Source organism: Theobroma cacao, chromosome 10, assembly GCF_053813885.1.
Source record: "Theobroma cacao isolate CCN51 chromosome 10, ASM5381388v1, whole genome shotgun sequence".
Lineage (NCBI taxonomy): Eukaryota > Viridiplantae > Streptophyta > Magnoliopsida > Malvales > Malvaceae > Theobroma > Theobroma cacao.
The window spans coordinates 21,059,189-21,065,579 of NC_142648.1; positions in this window are offsets into that span (position 1 = coordinate 21,059,189).

Sequence of the window (6,391 nt, forward strand, 5' to 3'; positions counted from 1 at the left end):
CTAATTTAATTTTTTTTAAAAAAAATTATGAGGTGGCATTATATATTACAATGATTTTAATATAATTTAATTTTTTTGGAAAATAAAATCATTAAATAGATTTATATCAATTAAATGAATTAAAATATTAAATGAAATTTAAAAGATTGAAGAAAAAAAAAGTTTAAAAGAACATCATTAGTAATTTTAAATTTTTGCTTTTATAATGTAAAATAAAGGGAAGTAGTTCTCTCTCATCCCACCCATTAAAATTGGAACCACCCATTTAAAATTAGAACTTGGGATTAGACTTATCCATGAGTCGAGTGGCCAAACAGGCTTGTCTTGGATCGAGTCTAGCCTTGGGCAAGATTTTCTAAGCACATGCCCAACTTGGCTCATGATAACTCTATATTATAAAGTTATTTTGTCACATTTTGAGTATTAAATTGAATAAGTTCTTGAGATTTAGTTTAAGAATTAGGTATTTTTATTCATTTGTCTTAATTTAGTAAATCATGTTGGGTTGATTTAATTTAAGTTAATTTATTTTAGTTTGATGATAATTTGCTTTTAGTAGTTATTATTGAGTTAGTTTGTTGCTTTTGTAAGAGTGTAAATGAAAAGGACTTCAATTGGTAAAGAAGAGTGTATGAAAGGTCCATGCTTTTCCTACCCATGTTCTAGTATTTTGAGCATAATTCTCATTTTAGAAGTCCAATTGACATGATTCTCAAGCCAATGGAAAGTTAGGAGACAGAGATACAACTTTTATGTTTACAACTCTGTCCAATTTAGCCTGGAAGAAGGAGAAAATTGCATCACAATTTGATGGAGTGTAGTAGAGAAGACAAGACAAGACAGAACATTAAGTTCTCTGGCCTGGATGCATGAGTGCCATGGCACCTTAAAAAGGAGTCCACAGGCCAACAAAACAGAAAGTTGAGCGCCGTGGTGGCAAAGGAAGACCGTCGTAACGTTAAAAGAATGAAATAGAAAAAAATAAACAGAACCTTGGGTGCTGCGACGTTGGGGAGGTGGTGCTATGATGTCAACACTATAGCTTCTCTAATCATAAAATTCGGGAGTTGATTTTGAGTAGGATTTTGAGCCCCATTTAAATGCCCTTTCAAAGTACTTGAAGGTAACAACTAAGATAGATTTTCTCTAAAGAAAAAGAGCCATCAAACCAGCAAGAATGCGAGGAAAAACTCTTGAAGATTGAAGATCAAAGACCTGACAAATCTTGGTTTCTCTTTTCCGCTTTTGTTCTTCTTACACTTTCCTTGTTTTGTATTAATGGTTAAACTTTTTTAAATAATGTTTTTAGTAGTTATGAGGAACTAAATTTCTTATCTAGAATTCTAATTGAACCCAACATGTAGTTTTAATTTTTAATACTCATTCTTACTTATGATTGATAGTATTTGAGTTGTTTGTTTCAGTCTTGTGATTAATATAGATAATTGCCTGATCACCAATTAGATAGATAGGGTAATTTAAACAAAATTGTAAGAGGGAGTTTAGTGTAAGCCTTGGATGGAAAAGCATATGTTCAATTTCAATTGCATGAGATGATTGATTGGATTCGCATGTAAGGTAGGAATATAGTTACAAGTCATATGTAGCCATAATTAGAGTCTAAGCTTAATGAGTCTTTCTTAGTTGCAATTTGCATAGGAATATAGTAGATTGGTTAAGAGAGATGTTTTTATAAGAACATCGGAAGAGACTTATAAATTCATTAGAGCTTTAAGTTAACAACTCAGCTGTCTAGTAAGTAAAGAGAGAGTAGGAAAGATTCAAATGAAGTGTTAAGGGATATTTGAGGGGTTTGGCTATGGACGACATGCTCAAAATACACAGTGAAAAGAAAATTAAAATATTATAACTAAACAACCAAAACATGCCTCCACCTATAGATCACCTTAATGATATTTAACACATAAAAGCACAAAATAAATTATTATTTAGAAAGTTACCTTGCCAAGTAGTTTTGTAATCACAATGGCACTTCTCGAAGTTATCCCGTGAACACCACAAGGAGCAAAAATCCTAGCTAATCAAGTGCTTGGCCTCCAATGGTAGTACACACGATTGCACTTGAACCTTCAACAAAGGAAGGAGTTTTTAACTATACTTTGTGCTAGCAAAAGGGACAATAATTGTCCTTTTCTTCTTTTTCACAATCTTAGTTGAACCTTTCTTGAAAACTTCTTATGAAGCAATTTTCTCTTTCACACAAAAGGGAGTGGCGGCAAAGAGAGAAAACGCTTTTCTTTTTCTAACAAAAATTAGGTTTTCTTCGATTATGAAAAACTCTCATGTGAAAAATAGTTAAAAGGTGACTTATATAGTTAGGTTAAAATAACTTCAATTTTGCAATTAAGACTTCAATTTTATAACACATTATAATATTGAGCCCATTACTTAATTGAACTCTTTTAATCAAGTCCTTGGAAATTAAAATCAAAATTAATTTCGTTGATATTTTACAATCAAGGCCTTATAATTATAACTATTGATAATTATGTCTAAAACTTAATTAACTCTTTTAATTAAGTTTATAGAAGTTAATTACCTAGCATGTGATTTAAGTTTAACTTAAATCATCACCCTCCAAATTTAATTCAAATGCAATCATTGTGTGTGACTCATTAGGTTCCTAACATGTTGGCAATGAAATTGATTAATGACTTAATTGATCAATATAAATTTCAATCAATTAACTTATAATCAATTCCAAAGACCAATATTGGCATCTAGCAATGCATCCTAGCCACCTAATTTTTAGGAGAGGCAAATGGTTCTTTGACAACCTTTCAGGGTGCAGTCTATTAGTGTAATTCATTCCCTCATCATATATCTTGGAGATGATAAGAGCTTGGTACAGTGTCTACTCTTATTGACCTCTATATTCATTTTTATAGTTATAACATTAACTTCATAGAGAGTTATGAAACCTTTTTTCATAATCTCCATGTCGCCTTGGCCAAGGACTTCAATAAGCTAATGTTAATCAAGAACTGATAGGATATGCCCTCTAAAACACTTGAGGTGATGATTCCTATCTTGACCATTCATTTGCCTTCACATGCTTCATACTATACCTAAAAGTATCATGTTTTGGCATACTTGGTTAGGCACTTGTAGGGATGAAATCAAAGCATAGCACTTCTCACATAAGACAACCTAGTGTCTCAAGTTTAAGGAGTATTTACACAAATGACACATGAGAAGTGTTGCACAGACACTAAAGTGTATTACCAAATGTACTTTTCATGGTGGGTCATGTTTAGTGAACTTGCTCTCCTAGACAAGCACCTATATTCTAGTTCCAAGTATCTCCATACTTCAATCTATGAGATCGATTGCTTACTTCTAAAGTAAGGAACATAGAATATACCAATCTCTAATCATCATTGATGTCTAGTCTCAATGATACATTAACAAGGAACATTTTGAGATTATGCTTTGATACATAGGGATCTCATAACTACAACCCATTATAGTTCCCTTGCAAGGCATATTAATCTCATGGACTTCATCCAATTAGACTTATAACTCATTATAATTGATTCTTATTGATGAAGAAAAACCTTCAATCATTCAACATGAATGATATTGTTGCATGATTGGAATCAAGCCTTAACCAATCCCAATTGGTTGCAAGTCTCATCCCAACAATATTGTGGTTCTAGGCTTTTGTTTCATTGAATTTATCTAGTTAATTTGTGATTCTTATTATTAGTTTTAGTTGTTTTAGTTTTCAGTAGCTTTAAAAATTGGCTGTTTGGATAAGATTGAGTTGTGTAATTTTAGTAGTTAGCAAAAGATTTTGGTGTAATTCCTTGTGGGATCAATACATACCTTTCCATTAAATTGCTTGTTAACGATATGTGCACTTGTGTGGTAAATCTGACAAGAAGTTTTTGAAGTTGTTGCCTAGGAATTATTTTCATAATTTTTGTTAATATTAATACCAAGCAATCTTTGTCTTAATTCAATTTTTTTTTTCTATTTTCAAGTACTTTTGGTTGTTGTACACGAAGAGTCAAAAATTTGGAAATTGTTCCTTTTGATTCAGAAATTGAAAAGACCTTTCGTAGACTTTAGAAGGAGAATCTACAAGCTTCAACTCACCGCGACATAATGGTTGATCAACAAATGTGAACAAGTCTTTGCGAGAATTTGCTGTACCTCTCGTGTAAGGCCTTGATTTTAGCATTCATAGACCTACCATCCAAGCCAATAATTTTGAGATTAAGCCAGCAATAATTTAGATGATTTAGACTTCATTTTGATAAATCTATTATATAGAGTTATTTTGACACATTTTGGAGGCTTAAGTAGCTAGATCTTTAAGATTTTAGGTTCGGATTGTAGCATTTTAGGTGTTTTTCTAGTTTAAGTTTGATTACATGTTGAGTAGTTAATTTAAGTTATTTTAATTAAATTTTATGTTATTTTTTTAAAATTACTTTAAGAGTAGTTAATGCTGGTTTCTTTTATTGCTTTTGTAGGAAATTTGATGAAAAAGGCTCATTTGATGAAAATCTCTGCAAGTATGGCAATAATTTCATTCATATATGTTGCCGTATTTTGACCATAGCTCTCTATACATAACTCCAAATGAAGTGATTCTTAAACCAATAGAATGATAAGAGGAGGGGCTACAACTTTGATGATTACCACTTCACCCAATTTTGACTGGATCATGGTCAAAATATTTGTCTAAGTCAGAGCACTGCAGCAGTATGCATGGACTGAATATGATGCTGTATTTGTAGTATATCTTTCAATCCAGAAGTTCAATTGATGTGATTCTTAAGCCATTGGAAAGTTAAAAGATAGGGCTAAAACTTTCATGTTTATCACTTTATACAGTTCAGAGTAGATCAGGGTGAAAAAGACATTCGAAATTGATAGACCACCGTAGTGCTGGGAGAACAAGGCTGCAGCATTGGTGAAAGGAAACACAACACAGTTTCCCAAGAGCTCAGCACCATAGAGCTGACTAAGTAGCATTGCAGCGCTAGGCGATTTTCCAAAAATAAAAAGGTGACAAGATTTTGGAAATTAGTTTACTTTGAGGCTATTTAAGGGACCTTTTTCGGAGGTTTAAATGAGGAGGTAGCAAGCAACTATTTTGGAGATTTGGAGCCAAGAACAAAGCAAGAAAACAAGAGAATTTGAGAGAGAATGGAGATCATAAAGCTTTAATAATTAGTTTCTTTCTCTACTTCAGTGTTTTTCTTATTTTCTTTGACTTGGATTCATGGCTAAATTTCTTTGGATGTTGCTTTTATTGTGTAATAAGTTTTAAGAATGTATGTATTACAATTATGTACGTTAATGGATGTGATATGATGTTTCTGCATGTGATGATGAATGTTTGATGTTGTAATGATATGAGGCTTGCTTGGGCATAACGGGTTATACTAGTTTAGGTCCATGCGCCGGTCACAATCTCCTCAAGAAATGGGATGTGACACGTTTGGACTCACTAATGCACCTGCAGCATTCGTGGATTTAATGAACAGGGTTTTTTGGGCATATTTAGATAGATTTGTGGTCGTGTTTATCGATGATATTTTGGAGTACTCTAAGAGCTTGGAGGAACATAAACAATATCTGAGAATTGTGTTACAAAGCTTGAGAGAGGATAAACTATATGTTAAATTTTTGAAATGTGAGTTTTAACTGAGTAAAGTCAGTTTCTTAAGACACGTTGTGTTTGAGCAAGGGGTACAAGTGGATCTTAGCAAAGTGGAAGCTGTGGAGAATTGGCTAAGGCCGACGTTTGTAACAAAAGTTAGAAGCTTTTTGGATTTAGCTAGATGTTACAGACGATTTGTGCAAGACTTTTCAAAAATTGCATCCCCTTTGACAATATTGACTTGGAAGGGAGTTAAGTTTGATTGGTTTGATGCATGTGAGCTCGTTTTTAAAGAGTTAAAGCTTGTCTCACTTTTGCACCAGTGTTAAGCTGGCCATGTGGATCTGGAGGCTATACCGTGTATTATGATGCATCACGGGGTTGGATTGGGTCACGTGTTGATGCAACATGGAAAGGTTATAGCATACGCTCCCAACAATTGAAAAGGCATGAATAGAACTACCCTACGCACAACCTAAAGATGGCCGCAATTGTATTTGCTTTGAAAATTTGGCACCATTATCTCTATGGTGAAACTTGTGACATATATTCTGATCACAAGAGTTTGAAGTATATATTTCAACAAAGAGATTTGAATTTGAGATAGTGTAGATGGTTGGAACTATTGAAAGATTATGACTACACCATACTCTACCATTTAGGCAAGGCCAATGTGGTGGCAGATGCCTTGAGTTGAAAATCAATGGGGAGTTTGGCACACATGACAATAAGGAAAAGATCTTTGGTGAAGAT